This window comes from Zalophus californianus, chromosome 2, assembly GCF_009762305.2.
Source record: "Zalophus californianus isolate mZalCal1 chromosome 2, mZalCal1.pri.v2, whole genome shotgun sequence".
Taxonomy (NCBI): Eukaryota; Metazoa; Chordata; class Mammalia; order Carnivora; family Otariidae; genus Zalophus; species Zalophus californianus.
Window position 1 is genome coordinate 123,214,905 of NC_045596.1, and position 15,580 is coordinate 123,230,484.

Consider the following 15,580-nt stretch of genomic DNA (forward strand, 5'->3'; position numbering starts at 1 on the left):
ATATTCAAAGCAGTTCTCTATACATCCTTCATTCAAGCCTAATTGTAACACTGAGAGGTAAGCAAAGTCTGGGGACTTATTCATTAATTCTATATTTCCACAATAAATGCCACTTCAAACACATGGTAGATATTCAATAAATGCAGCCACTGTGCTCTGTTCTTATCCCTTAAACAAGCCCCTTAATTAGGGTTGCCAGATAAAATGTAGAACACTCAACTAAATTTGAATTTCAAATAAACAACTATTATTTAGTGTAAGTATGTCCCATGCAATACTGTAACACACACTGTATTCATTCATTTAGTGGGGCTGCCATAACTAAGTACTACAGACTGGGGGACTTAAACAACAGAGATTTATTTTCTCACAGTTCCGAAGGCTCTAGAAGTCCAAGATCAAAGTGTCAGGGAAGTTGGTCTCTTCTGAATCCTCCCTTCTTGGCTTGTAGATGTCCACTTCTCACTGTGTCCTCACACGGTCTTCCCCGTACACCTGTCTGTGTCCTAATCTCCTCTTCTTACAAGACTCCAATCATATTAGATTAGGGGCCACCCTAATGACCTCATTCTCTCTTACTTGTCTATTTAAAATTAGGCTCTATCTCCAAACACTGTCACAATCTGAGGTACTGAGGGTGAGGGCTTCAACATATAAATTTGGTAGGGTACATAAGTCAGCCCATAATACCCACTAAAACATTCTTAGTTGTTTATCTGAAATTCAAATTTAACTGGGCATCCTGTATTTTTATTTGCTAAATCTGGTAACCCTACCCTGGAGTTCTCTGGATTTCTCTGCTTCAGAGCTCTCTCCACTGCAGGAACTCAACCACAGGTAGAAATAGGCCAGAAGTGTATGGAGATGAAGTGTGCTGCCAGCAGCCAGCAATTAGTGCTGGATGTAGTTTAAGGGATAAAGACACCAGCTTCCTCTCTCCATCTCTCTCTGGGAGATAATTCTGAGCATGTGCTACAAAGTCTCCCAGAGGTTCTCCGTGGGTTGGAGCCCCAGCTGCCCATTAATACCACTTACCTCAAACTGGCTTCCTTCCCTTCCCTACCTCTCCTTCCCATGCCCCTTCTGCACATCCTGGAGTCATCTCCCAAATAAACTTTCATATTTACATCTTTGTCTCAGCATCTGCTTCTGAGGGAACTCAACCTACAACAACATGCTTATTGAACTACATCGTCATTTTCAGATGAGAGCTTTGGGGAGCATAGCAGATGCAGAAGAGCATGGGGAATGAGAGTGTTGGGACTTCTTTCCTTTATTCAGCATGGCCTCAAGTACCAATCCTTACACTCCTATCCTGTACCAGGCCCTGGGAGAGTCCCTTTACAGTATCTTGGTTAATCCTTTCAACTACTCTGCATGGTAGCTATCTATTGTCAAATTGCAAGAGGGGAAATTGATGCTCAGAGAGATTTTCTTTCGACACATAGCTATGGCAAATGTCTTTTCCTTTGCTTAAAAGTGAGTTGAGAACACATAACATCTATATATGAAAAGATAACTACAAACACAAGACAGTAGGTGGAAGTGTATAACAGGTAGCTCAAAGTCCTACAGGAGTCCAAAGAGAAATAAGAGTGAACAACGGGGAGATCTTCACACGGGAGGTTATGAGTCTTACCAGACATGTTAGATTCCACTGTGAGAGGAAGGGCAGGGAGAGCGTTCTGGGGTGGGTGAGCACAATGCAGAAGCAGAGCTGGGCAGGTGTGCTGTGACTGTAGACAGACAGATGGCCTGAGGAGATATGGGTAGAGGGGACAAGGCCTTATTGCAGACCCTCCCTGAAGGGTCAGGGAGAAAAAAGGATAAAGAAAATTCCTTTACTGCTCCAGGGTAATGCGGGAAATGGCACCATGAACAAGATACTGGGAAGCTGGGTATAAGAAGATGAGCAAAATGACTCCCTCAGGGTATTATCATTTCTCTAAAAATTATACTCTTAAGATTTTTCTGAATGATCTGGAATTGTGACTATGTCCCCAGCTAGACAAAAGTACTCCAACCTGTGGGTGAGGCATTTATTTCTTCTTTACCCTCCGTATCACACACATGACCTTGACTCACACTTAAGACTACAATCAGTCAGCTACTAACCGTAGACGACATTGTTGCTTCTGCTTGCCCAGTATCGGCCAGCCTCCCCAATTCACCTGGTAACGGTATTTGTCTTTCCCGTAGAGGTCTCATTCTATGCAGTCCAGGAGGGCCTGAGCCGCCCCCCATCCCACTCCACCCCTCCCACCAACTCCCCCACCCCTAGCCAGCTACAAAAATAAACACATAGCCCAGACCTAGCCAATTAAACCACCCTGTACTCCCTTCACAGCACAGATTCAGGAATAGGCATGTGGCCAGAGCCAAGCCAATCATTAATTGTAACTGTTATTAAGAAGTAACAAGAAATACTTCTTTCTGCTACAATTAAGGTCCATAGTAGGAGTTAGGGGTTATAAATTCAGGGTTAAAGATCAAAGGATGAGAGGAGGGCTGGAAAAGAGCTAGTAGAGTTGAGAGAAGAAGAGTCTCAGCAAAATCATTTGAACCCCTGGATCCAGCCATATCTGATGTTAGCTGAACTTCTGAACTTTCCAACTACATCAACAAATTCTCTCTCTCTTTTTTCAAGATTTTATTTATTTATTTGACAGAGAGAAAGAGAGAGAGAGCACAAGCAGGAGGAGTGGCAGGCAGAGGGAGATACAGGCTCCCCACTGGGCAGGGAGCCCGATGCGGGACTTGATCCCAGGACCCTGGGATCTGAGCCCAAGGCAGATGCTTAACCAACTGAGCCATCCAGGTGCCCCAGCAAATTCTCTTTTTGTTTTGAGAAAAACAAATTAGACTTCAATTACTTGCTATCAAAAAAAAGTTTTTATATAGTTAATTTTACTAGCTTGTTATTAAAAAGTGTCCTGCCTATGCCAACAGCCCACATCATCTTAGAGATCATTTTATTGAAATTCCTTCATTGGCCCCCAGGTGTGTTACTCCTCCTCTCAACTCTCTGCCTCCCACACCTAATATTTGCATTTACTTTGAAGAACTTCTAAAAGTTCTAGCAGCGCACCCTCCCACATGTGGCCACTAACAAAGGAGGATCTCCAGAAAAGCTTCCAAAAAGAGAACAGCAAAAGTCCCAGGGCAGATAACAACTGCAGCGCTAACGGATACCTTGATTTCAGCCCAGTGAATACCTGGGCAGAGAATCCAGCCATCTGACCTATCAAAAGTGTGAGATAATCCATGTGGATTAGTGTAAGCCACTTTCTGGTAATTCGTTATGCCACAATAGAAAACCGACAGGGGCCACATGAACAACTTGTTTTTCACCTTGGACAGGATATCTTAACACACTGTAAAGGACTAGGACCTTAGAAAACTGAAATGGAGACATAGGGGCAGTTTCCAATGAAGCTGGATAGTTGAAACACCTATATTCTGTGGAGCCTTCTCTGCCAGAAGAAGCAGCTCCTCCAACTGTGCTTGAAGAGGTTAGTCTCCCTCTGCCTGAAGAACCTTCCTGGTATACTGTAGAAGAAGTATCTAAAGGCTTAACGAGATAGGAACTTTGAGCTCCCACCTCGGACACAAAGACAACAGCCTTACAAAAACTATTTAACCAGCTCCTACAATTGCGTAAGTCCAAATCTTTGTAACAAATGTGGTGTGTGTGTGTGTGTGTGTGTGTGTCCTAGTGTTTCTGCTTTTCTGGTTGAATCCATAGTGATGAAGGAGAAGTCATTGTCACTAATTCCATGTTCAGCGTATATTCTCTTTGCCCCAGGCCCTGGTATTAAGAGTTCGTTGGACAGTCAGGGCCAGGGTCCCCAACAAGAAGATATGGAGTCAGCACAGCTAAAATAAAACAGCACTAACATCCTGTTTTGCAGCCTTTGAAGAAATGACTTCTGCAAAACATCCTAAAATAAGACAATTAACCACAAGGCATTTGCCCCTAACACAAGCAAGAGGCAGTTAAGACCTAAGCCTCCAGATGTCAGCAAAAAAGATCATCCACACGTTGACATTAACCCAATAGGTATACAGATACGTGACCAAAGCCCTGATTGGCACACCTCAGCACACCCTGATTGCTTAAGATAGTTCTGCAAAAGAGCTCATAAAAACCCTGAAACTTAGAAACTCCAGGGGCAACCCTTTCGGGCCCCCCTCCTTCTCTGGGAGCTTGTACTATCGCTCAATAAACTTTCCCTTGCTGCCCACCACTCTGTCTGGTCTACCTCTTCATTCTTCAAAACGGAGTGACCGAGAACCATGGGCACTAAAGGCAGAAAATTCCTGCAACACTGGTGTCTTCCTAATGTACGTTCCTCAAAGTGTTATTACCTACACCTCTGGAAGAGGCAAAAGTCACACCGATTTTCCTCAGTTTCACTCAAGAGGTTCAGGACATATGAGGCAATTTTAATGAAATCACCATGAGTTATTAACAACCCATTGTTTATGTATAAAAAAGAATAATGTGAGAAAATTTATGAATGTTTTGCTCCAAAAACTCTATTTTTTTTTCAAAAGTGTTACCTTGATATTTCTCTTTATTCTGTGAGGTTATTTTTGTTTAAGGAATGTGAAAAATCTAAAAAAAATAAATATCCTTCTGGTTTGTATGCAAGTGAAAGAAAAACAAACTGGTTGTAGCAATCAGGCCTCAATCAGAGAAGCAGAGTCACTAGAGTATTATGGGAATAAGAGATTTATTATAGGAAATAGACCACACACAAACATGGGAGTAGCTGAGGAAGTGAAGGTCAAATGATTTGAGAAAGAGTCACTAACCAGTTCTCAAAAAGCACTGGCATGAGTGGGTAAGTTGGAGGTTGCAGGGAAATCTGAGAGGCAACTATACGCAGCTGCTTCAGTGGGATTGTGAAGGGGGAAGATGTTCCCTCTGTGGAGCTATGACCTCTGTGGGCCTGCAGCCAAGTTTCTGCATAAGGGCATAGGAAAGAACTATGCCTGCTTTGGATGAGCAGGGCCATCAGTTGGAAACTAGACAGTGCAGAGGAGAGCCAGAATAAGGTGGGACCCAGGGTGCCTCTGTGTCTGTCTATCTGACCAGGATGCTCTTCTGAGAATAATGGTCTTTGCTTCTCTTCAACCTTCCAAATCTCTTGGAACTTCCTCTTTGGTCAACTCTAACTCAGAACTGTGCACAGAAGAGGATTCTGGGAAGTGTAATTCCCAGCTTAACAAGAAGTCATAGCATCATCCAGCACACTAGCTTAGAAAAAGAGGAATTTATTGATCCTAGGATTCCTCAAGGAACTGAGGACAGGAATGAGATTAGGTGTCAGGAATACTCAAAAACAGGAACTCCAACACTGTCACCTCTCTGTTTCTTGCCTCTCTTGTTGGTCTCCACTTACCTGCTTCTTTATCTGCCTCTCCGCATACTGACTTGTTCCCCTGCAGGACACCTGTGCTAACTGCTGACAACTCTTGAGTTTTCTTTCTTTCTTTCTTTCTTTCTTTCTTTCTTTCTTTCTTTCTTTCTTTCTTTCTTTCTTTCTTCCTTCCTTCCTTCCTTCCTTCCTTCCTTCCTTTCTTCCTTCTTCAAAGATTTTATTGGAGAGAGAGAGAGAGAGCACAAGCAGGGCAGGGAGAGGTAGAGGGAGAGGGTGAGAGACAAGCAGATTCCCCACTGAGCAGGGAGCCCAACACGGGGCTTGATCCCAGGACCCTGAGATAATGACCTGAGCCAAAGGCAGATACTTAACTGACTGAGCCACCCAGGCACCCCTCCTGAGTTTTATTTCTTACAGCTTCTTCAAATGTGTTAACTGGACAGACTCTCCCAACTCTTATCTCTTGGTGCCTAGTCCAAGACATGCTGAGAAAGGACTCACTGGCCAGCAGACTGGGTCATGCTATCATATTGCTGCTCCCGCTGTACCATGTGGATGGGGAAGGAAGGAGCAGTTGTCAGAGGAAAGTAAAGTATTTTGAACAAAGCAGCTCAGAGGTGTCCACTGCATGGGGAAGTACTTAAAATATAACAGGCTCTATGCTAAGAGCTTTGCATGTATTATCTCATTTAATGCTTACGTCAACCCTCTGAGGTTGTTTTCCTTCTTGTTTCCATTTTACAGTTAAGGAGACTGAGGCTCAGAGAGATGATATCTTACTGAAGGTCCCAGCGTGCAGAAGTGGTAAGACTGGTCTGGCTCCAAAGAGTACTCTTTATACTACACCAGTGGCTTCTAGTGTTTCAAGGAGCCCCAGTAGCTTCATCTGAATGTCATTATGTGATGGGCTTTCCCAAGATTGCATTTCAACAAAACTTGCCATTCTTTTTAAGTTCTTAAAAACCACTATGCCATATTGTACTATCTCCTTTATCATTTCACAAGTAGCAGAGACACAACATGATGACCTAAAATACACATCTGCAGAAAAGCTCTGACTCCTGGTACAGAGCTCTTTTTTCTATTCCATACAGCCCCTGAACTCTTGATCATCCACTACAGTAAATATGATAAAAGCGACTTTTAATTTCTTAGTTGTAACAAGAGGAAAGCTGTGTTCACTCTCAAGTTCATTTAGTTTAGCATAATCAAAATAAAACCCACACTTGATATAATCACATAAATTGCTACTGATACTACTTCAGACTCAAAAACCTTCTACCACAAAGAAAGGTCAAAGCAAAATGGAACAATAGCTTGGAAGTTCATTGTTTCTTTTCCTTCTAGAATTTCATTATCAACAGCAACTAATATATATTGAGCATGCTATTTTAAAGCACTTACCAGGCAAAGTAGAAAAAAGTGAGCATGTAAAATACAGTCTTGGACTTTTCTTTAAATTCCAGTTAGTTAACATACAGTGTAATATTAATTTCAGGTGTACAATATAGTGATTCAACACTTCCATACATCACCCTGTGCTGATCACTCCTGAATCCCCATCACCTATTTCACCCATCCCTCTACCCACCTCCCCTCTGGTAACCATCAGTTTGTTCTCTACAGTTAACTCTATTTCTTGGTTTGCCTCTCTCTTTTTTTCTCCTATGACCATTTGTTTCTTAAATTCCACAGATGAGTGAAATCGTATGGTATTTGTCTTCCTTTGATTGACTTATTTCACTTAGCATAATACTCTTTAGCTCCACCATGTTGTTGTAAATGGCAAGATTTCATTCTTTTTTATGGCTCAGTAATATTCTATTGTATGTATATCACCACATCTTCTTATCCATTCATCTGTCACTGGACACTTGGGCTATTTCCATAATTTGGCTACTATAGATAATGTTACTATAAACATCAGGGTGTATGCATCCCTTTGAATTAGTATTTTTGTATTCTTTGGGTAAATACCTAGTAGTGTGATTCCTGGGTTGTAGGTTAGCTCTAACTTTTTGAGGAACCTCCATACTGTTTTCCAGAGTGGCTGCACCAGCTTGCATTCCCACCAACAGTTCAAGAGGGTTCCCCTTTCTCCGCCACCTGGCCAGCACCTGTTGTTTCTTGTGTTGTTGATTTTAGCCATTCTGATGGGTATGAGGTGATATCTCATTGTAGTTTTGATTTGTATTTCCCTGATGGTGAGTGATTTTGAACATCTTTTCATGTGTCTGTTGGCCATCTGTATTTCTTCTTTGGAAAAATATGTATTCATGTCTTCTGCCCATTTTTAATTGGATTATTCATTTTTGGGGTGTTGAGTTTTATAAGTTCTTTATATATTTTGGATACTAACCCTTTATCAGATAATGTCATTTGCAAATATCTTCTTCCAGCCTTTGTTGATTGTTTCCTTTGCTGTGCAGAAGCTTTTTATTTTGAAGTCCCAACAGTTTATTTTTGCTTTTGTTTCCCTTGCCTCAGGAGACATATCTAGAAAGAAGTTGCTATAGCCAATGTCAAAGAGGTTACTGCCTGTGTTCTCCTCAAGGATTTTTATGGTTTCAATCCCCATCAAAATACCAACAGCATTTTTCACAGAGCTAGAGCAAACAATCCTAAAATTTGTATGGAACCACCAAAGACCCAAAATAGCCAAAACAACCTTGAAAAAGAAAAGCAGAGCTGGAGGCATCACAATTCCAGACTTCAAATTATATTACAAAACTATAGTGCTCAAAATAGTATGGTACTGGCACAAAAACAGACACATAGTTCAATAGAACAGAAGAGACAACCCAGAAATAAACCCACAACTATATGGTCAATTAATCTTCAACAAAGCAGGAAAGAATATCAAATGGGAAAAAGACAGTTTCTTCAGTAAATGATGTTGAGAAAATTGGATAGTAACATGCAAGAGAATGAAACTGAACCACTTTATTACACCATACACAAAAGCAAATTCAAAATGGATTAAAAACCTAAAAGTCTCAGCCTTTTAAATTTGGTTGAGTGGATAGAATACAAACATGGAATATAACCAACCATTTATGGTAGCCTATTTTAGCCACTAATGAATGATACCGAATAGGGAATAACACTGAGGCCTGGAACAGTCAGAAAAGGTATCATGGAAAGGGGCACATGTGGCTCAGTCGGTTTAGCAGCCTACTCTTGATCTCATTTCAGGTCTTGATCTCAAGGTTGTGAGTTCAAGCCCCACCTTGAGCTCCACACTGGGCATGGAGCCTACAAAAGAAAAGAAAAGAAAAGAAAAGAAAGGAAGAGAGAGAGAAAGAAAGAAAGAGAGAGAGAGAGAAAGGAAGGAAGGAAGGAAGGAGGGAAGGAAGGAAGGAAGGAAGAAAAGGTATCAGGTATCAGGGGGGATATAGGAGTGGAAAGCCTGGACTTTAATACTTATTCCTATAATTCATTCATTCATTCACTCATTCATTCACTCATTCATTCAATACTTACTGAGTTGAGCATCATACTTAATGTATGTAAGAGTAATGAGCAATGGCATACAGGCTGGATAAGAGGTATGAGAGAATCATAAGAGGTATTATTCCACTATCAAAATAGTACAATTGAAATGTGTACTCTCCATTCTCCCACTCACCAGGCACTTGTTGAGTGAGTGTGTCTTGCCTGCGAGAGCTGCGCTAGATCCTTTTATATTTTATTTTTTTTAAGATTGCTTTATTTTAGAGAGAGGGAGAGAGCAAGCATGAGTGGGAGAGAGAGAGAATCTCAAGCAGACGCTGTGCTAAGCACGGAGCCAATGGGGCTCCATCTCACAAACCTGAGATCATGACCTGAGCCGAAACCAAGAGTCGGACGTTTAACGGACTGTGCCACCCAGGCACCCCTAGATCCCTTTTTAAATGAAGTAAAAGATAGCCTAGCCTGGTCACTGTCTACGAAGACACAGAAAACATTTGAACAATAAGATAAGTCTTTGTAAGAATAAATGCCGAAATAGCCCCTGTTGAGGACAACCAGGACTGTATCACATGGATGGATTAGGCTCAAAGAAACGGGCACAAGGAAAACAGGATGCATGCAGTACCCTCAAGTTCTTACCATCCAACTGCTTAGCCAGCCATAGCATGGTTATGCTCCAGGAAAAAGACATAGATCCTCTGCCGCCTTGCATATTTACGGGAGCAATGAAGGAGGCAGGAATTACTCAACTGATCTGGGAATTTCAGCCTAGCCGGTATAAGAAACACCCTTTGCTGGGATGTTAATGTACATATCAGCACTAGTTTTAGAGAGAGGTCTTGAAATTTATATCCCCCCTCTACTCAGCCAACTAATTGCTAGGCGCCTGAGGAAGGGTCGCTATCCTTATCCAGTAGAGAAATATTCCTCTTCTCAGAACTATAGGAAATCAGAGTGACGTGGGATAGGGAGATACGTCCGCAGACAGGACTTGAATAGGTGGGAACAAAGGGGGTTGGACATTCTAAACAAGGGGCCTGCACAGGTGAAGGTACAGAGACAGAGATCAGGATGCCACATTCCCCGTAGTAACTCAAGTGCTTATCAATGCCAAATAATAATACACAAATATTTGTTGGCTGACTGAAAGATATTTAGGAAAACTGCATGCCCAGAATCTCAAACTTGGTCCATAAAATAAGTGGCAATGTCTTGGGGTATATTCAAAACCACAAGAAATAAATGGCAACAATTTTACGAGATTTACTGATACATTAATTTAAATTAAATATATGCAGATATATTAGTTTTAATTTTCTACATTATATATGTGTGTATATATAACTAGATTGCAAAGTTTCATTAAATTCTTCAAATAAAATATGAAATGAGATTAAAAAATGAAATCTAGCCTTTGCAATGAGCTAGAGAGTATTATTCTAAACAAAGTAAGTCAATCAGAGAAAGACAAATACCATATGATGTCACTCATGTGGAATTTAAGAAAAAAATAAACAAGTAACGGGAGAAAAAAAAGAGAGAGGCAAACCAAGGAACAGACCCTTAACTATAGAGAACAAACTGATAGTTACCAGAGGAGATGTGGGTGGGGGATGGGTGAAATAGATGATGAGGATCAAGGAGGGCACTTGCCGTGATGAGCATCAGGGGTTGTATGGAGGTGTGGAACCACTGTATTGTACAGCTGAAACTAACATTACACTGCCTGTTAACTGGAATTTAAATAAAAACTTCTAAAAAACATAAAATGAGAGAAATTTCTTCTTTGCAGTACCTTCAGGTACTATTTCAGGCTCCTGGGAAGGACATGTTCACTCTTCTCCACTAGTACTGTGATGGAAAATCTTCAAAAGCATGAGTAATGGGTTCCTGTTAAGCAAAAGTAAAAGAAAAAAGTGATGAAAATAGCAGCAAAGAGAGTTGTAAGGTTCCTAACCTTTTCTTGAAGAAAGAGTTGTTAGTTAAGACTAAGGAAATCTTTTTCTTTAAATCAGCAGTAAACTGGATTATGTGGCCTCTGCAATAAGTATTTTTATAATATGTATGTATATACTATATATCATATAATATATATTATATAAATTTACATATAATACAACTAATTTAAATATAAAATATATTATATTATTATATTAATATTATATTACATATACAATATGTATAATATTTATAATAAATGTTATAAATGCAAATAGAAATATTAGTTCATATCAATATCTTCCACAATAAGAAAGGGTCCAGCTTTATAAACCATCTTTGGGGAAAAATAAAAATAAAACCCTGCTAGATCTAAGAATTTGTAACTGTATACACACACACACACACACATACACACACAATGTTCCAAATTTAAAATAATCTGATTAAGGTGGGCAGAGCAAAATGGCGGAGGAGTAGGAGACCTGGATTTCCTCTGGTCTCAGGAATTCAGCTGAATACGGATCAAAGCATTCTGAACACCTACGAACTCAACAGGAGATCGAAGAAAAGAATAGCAACAACTCTCTGAACAGAAAAGCGACCACTTACTGGAAGGTAGGACGTGCGGAGAAATGAATCCGAGGTGATATTCAGGAGGATAGATGGCGGGGGCGGAGGCCTCCGTTGGCAGCTTCTGACAAGTGATAGAGCCGCAGAGCACAAAACTGGAACTTTTAGAAGTCGGCTCGGCTGAGGGACGTCGCTCCAGTGGCTAAGCGGGGGGTGGAACCCTCGCGGGACAGTGTGGTCTCAGGACCCTCAGGGTCACAGAAAGACCGGGGGTGCCTGAGTGCAGCAGAGCTCCCAGGTATCAGAGCGGGGAAGCCGGCTGCAGAGACGGAGCCCAGGAGCGGGCTCTCAGCTCGGGGTGGCCATAAACTGTGATCCGCGGCCCAGTCGGGACACTGCTCCTCCAGCAGGGACCCAACAAGCGGCAGAGCCAGGGAGACTCCCCTTCCTTCCCCGGGAGGAGCGGCGCGGGAGCGCACCACAGGGATCTGCTGGGTTTGGAGACTCCACACGGGGTTGGGTGCCAGAGATAGAAACACTCATCACAGGCCAGGTGAGCACGAAGTGCGGCCGGAGACCGGGGACACAGGAGTGACTGCTTTTCTCTGGGGGCGCACTGAGGAGCGGGGACCCGAGTTCTCAGCTCCTCCGGGCAGAGATTGGGAGGCCACTATTTTCACTCTGGTCCTCCAAAGCTGTGCTGGGAGCTTGCAGGGAACAAATGCTCCTGAGAGCAAACCCAAGCAGATTGCTTAGCCCGGACCGGCAAGGGCGGGGCAATTCCACCTCCAGCAAAGACATTTGGGAACCACAGCAATAGGCCCCTCCCCCAGAAGATCAGCACGAACAGCCAGCAAGCCAAGACCAAGTTTACCGATCAAGGAGAACGGGAGAACTCCAGCGCTAGGGGAATACTGCACATAGAATTCATGGCTTTTTTACCATGATTCATTAGTTTTTCAAAGTTAATTTTTTAACTATTTTTTTTAATTTTTCCTTTTCCCTTTTTCAACCAACATCTTATCAATCCCTTTTCTAAAAAAACATTTTTTATTTTTCATTTTTAGAGTCATATTTTATCCCTTCATAGTAGTTACCCTTATTTTTGGCATATATACATAAGTTGTTCTCTCTTTAAAATTTTGAGATACGGTTTCTTCTAACAGATCAAAATATACCCTAAATCACTAGTGTATGGGCTTTGTTCTAGTGTCCTGCCTGATCACATTCTCTACCTTTTTTTTTCTTTTTTTTTAAACTCCTTCTTTCTTTTTTCAAATAACTTCTTATGTTATCAATTCCTTTTATAAAATCTTTTATAATTTTCATCATTAAAGTCATCTTCCATCCCTTCATTGTATCAACCCTTATTTTATACATATATAAGTCTTTCTTCCTTTAAAATTTTAGCAGGCACTTTCTTCTAACAGACCAAAATACACCCAAAATCTAGTGTGTGGCACTGATCTATGAACTAGCCTGATCATATTTGATCATACTCTGGTTTTTTTTGTTTGTTTGTTCTGTTTTTGTTTGTTTTTATCTTTTTCTTTTTCTTTTTTTTCTTTTTTTTTCTCTTTCTTTTCTCTTTCTTTCCCTTTTGTTTCCCCTGGTTTCAGGTCTTTTCTGATTTGTATAGAGTATATTTGCTGGGGACGTGGTTAACCTGTTAGCATTTTGTTCTCTCATTCATCTATTCTCCTCTGGACAAAATGACAAGATGAAAAAAATCACCTCAGCAAAAAGAACAAGAGGTAGTACCATCTGTCAGGGACCCTCTCAATAGGGACATTAGTACAATGTCAGACCTAGAGTTCAGAATCATGACTTTAAAGATACTGGCTGGGCTTGTAAAAAGCATGGCAGTTATTAGAGAAACATGAAAGAACTAAAATCTAACCAAGTCAAAATCAAAAAGGCTATTAATGAGGTGCAATCAAAAGTGGGGGCACTAACTGCTAGGATAAATGAGGCAGAAGAGAGAATCAGCGATATAGAAGACCAAATGATGGAAAATAAAGAGGCTGAGAAAAAGAGAAATAAACAACTACAGGATCACAAGAGCAGAATTCAAGAGATAAGCGATACGATAAGACGAAACAACATTAGAATAATTGGAATCCCAGAAGAAGAAGAAAGAGAGAGAGGGGCAGAAGGTATATTGGAGCAAATTATAGCAGAGAACTTCCCTAATGTGGGGAAGGAAACAGGCATCAAAATCCAGGAGGCACAGAGAACCCCTCTCAAAATCAATAAAAATAGGTCAACACCCCGACATCTAATAGTAAAACTTACGAGTCTCAGAGACAAAGAGAAAATCCTGAAGGCAGCTCGGGAGAACAGATATGTAACCTACAATGGTAAAAACATTAGATTGGCAGCCGACCTATCCACAGAGACCTGGCAGGACAGAAAGGACTGGCATGATATCTTCAGAGCACTAAATGAGAAAAATATGCAGCCAAGAATACTATAACCAGCTAGGCTATCACTGAAAATAGAAGGAGAGATAAAAAGCTTCCAGGACAAACAAAAACTAAAGGAATTTGCAAATACGAAACCAGCCTTACAAGAAATATTGAAAGGGGTCCTCTAAGCAAAGACAGAGCCTAAACGGAACATAGATAAGAAAGGAACACAGACAATGTACAGTCACAGTCACCTTACAGGCAATACAATGGCACTAAATTCATATCTTTCAACAGTTACCCTGAATGTAAATGGGCTAAATGCCCCAATCAAAAGACACAGGCTATCAGATTGGATTAAAAAACAAGACCCATCGATACGCTGTCTGCAAGAGACTCATTTTAGACCCAAAGACACCCCCAGATTGAAAGTGAGGGGGTGGAAAACCATTTACCATGCTAATGGACACCAAAAGAAAGCTGGGGTGGCAATCCTTATATCAGACAAATTAGATTTTAAAACAAAGACTGTAATAAGAGATGAAGAAGGACACTATATCCTACTTAAAGGGTCTATCCACCAAGAAGATCTAACAATTGTAAATATCTATGCCCCTAACATGGGAGCAGCCAATTATATAAGGCAATTAATAACAAAAGCAAAGAAACACATAGACAACAATACAGTAATAGTGGGGGATTTTAACACCCCCCCTGACTGAAATGGACAGATCATCTAAAAGATCAACAAGGAAATAAAGACTTTAAATGAAACACTGGACCAAATGGACTTCACAGACATATTCAGAACATTCCATCCCAAAGCAACGGAATACACATTCTTCTCTAGTGCCCATGGGGCATTCTCCAGAATTGATCACATCCTAGGTCACAAATCAGGTCTCAACCAGTACCAAAAGACTGGCATTATTCCCTGCATATTTTCAGACCACAGTGCTTTGAAACTAGAACTCAATCACAAGAGGAAAGTCGGAAAGAACTCAAATACATGGAGGCTAAAGAGCATCCTACTAAAGAATGAATGAGTCAACCAGGAAATTAAAGAAGAATTAAAAAAACTCATGGAAACCAATGAAAATGAAAACACAACTGTTCAAAATCTTTGGGATACAGCAAAGGCAGTATTTTCTCAAGAAACAAGAAAGGTCTCAAATACACAACGTAACCCGACACCTAAAGGAGCTAGAGAAAAAACAGCAAATAAAGCCTAAACCCAGCAGGAGAAGAGAAATAATAAAGATCAGAGCAGAAATCAATGAACTAGAAACCAAAAGAACAGTAGAACAGATCAATGAAACTAGGAGCTGGTTCTTTGAAAGAATCAACAAGATTGATAAACCCCTGGCCAGACTTATCAAAAAGAAAAGAGAAATGACCCAAATCAACAAAATCATGAATGAAAGAGGAGAGATCACAACCAACACCAAAGAAATACAAACAATTCTAAGAACATATTCTGAGCAACTCTATGCCAGCAAATTAGATAACCTGGAAGAAATGGATGCATTCCTAGAGATGTATCAACTACCAAAACTGAACCAGGAAGGAATAGAAAACCTGAACAGACCTATAACCACTAAGGAAATTGAAGCAGTCATCAAAAATCTCCCAACAAACAAAAGCCCAGAGCCAGATGGCTTCCCAGGGGAATTCTACCAAACATTTCAAGAAGAATTAATACCTAGTCTCCTGAAACTGTTCCAAAAAATAGAAATGGAAGGAAAACTTCCAAACTCATTTTATGAGGCCACCATTACCTTGATCCCAAAACCAGACAAAGACCCCCTCAAAAAGGAGAAT

At 40.8% G+C, this 15,580-nt stretch overlaps 1 long non-coding RNA gene across 2 annotated transcripts in view; it reads right to left on the reverse strand.

Annotated features, from left to right (window-relative positions):
• Nucleotides 1-15,580, reverse strand: part of LOC113924365 — a 93,626-nt gene that overhangs the window by 57,457 nt on the left and 20,589 nt on the right. For both annotated transcript variants that reach the window (XR_003520647.1, XR_003520646.1), the window contains exon 2: nucleotides 10,636-10,730. This is a non-coding gene — a long non-coding RNA (uncharacterized LOC113924365). The remainder of the gene's footprint in view (nucleotides 1-10,635; nucleotides 10,731-15,580) is intronic.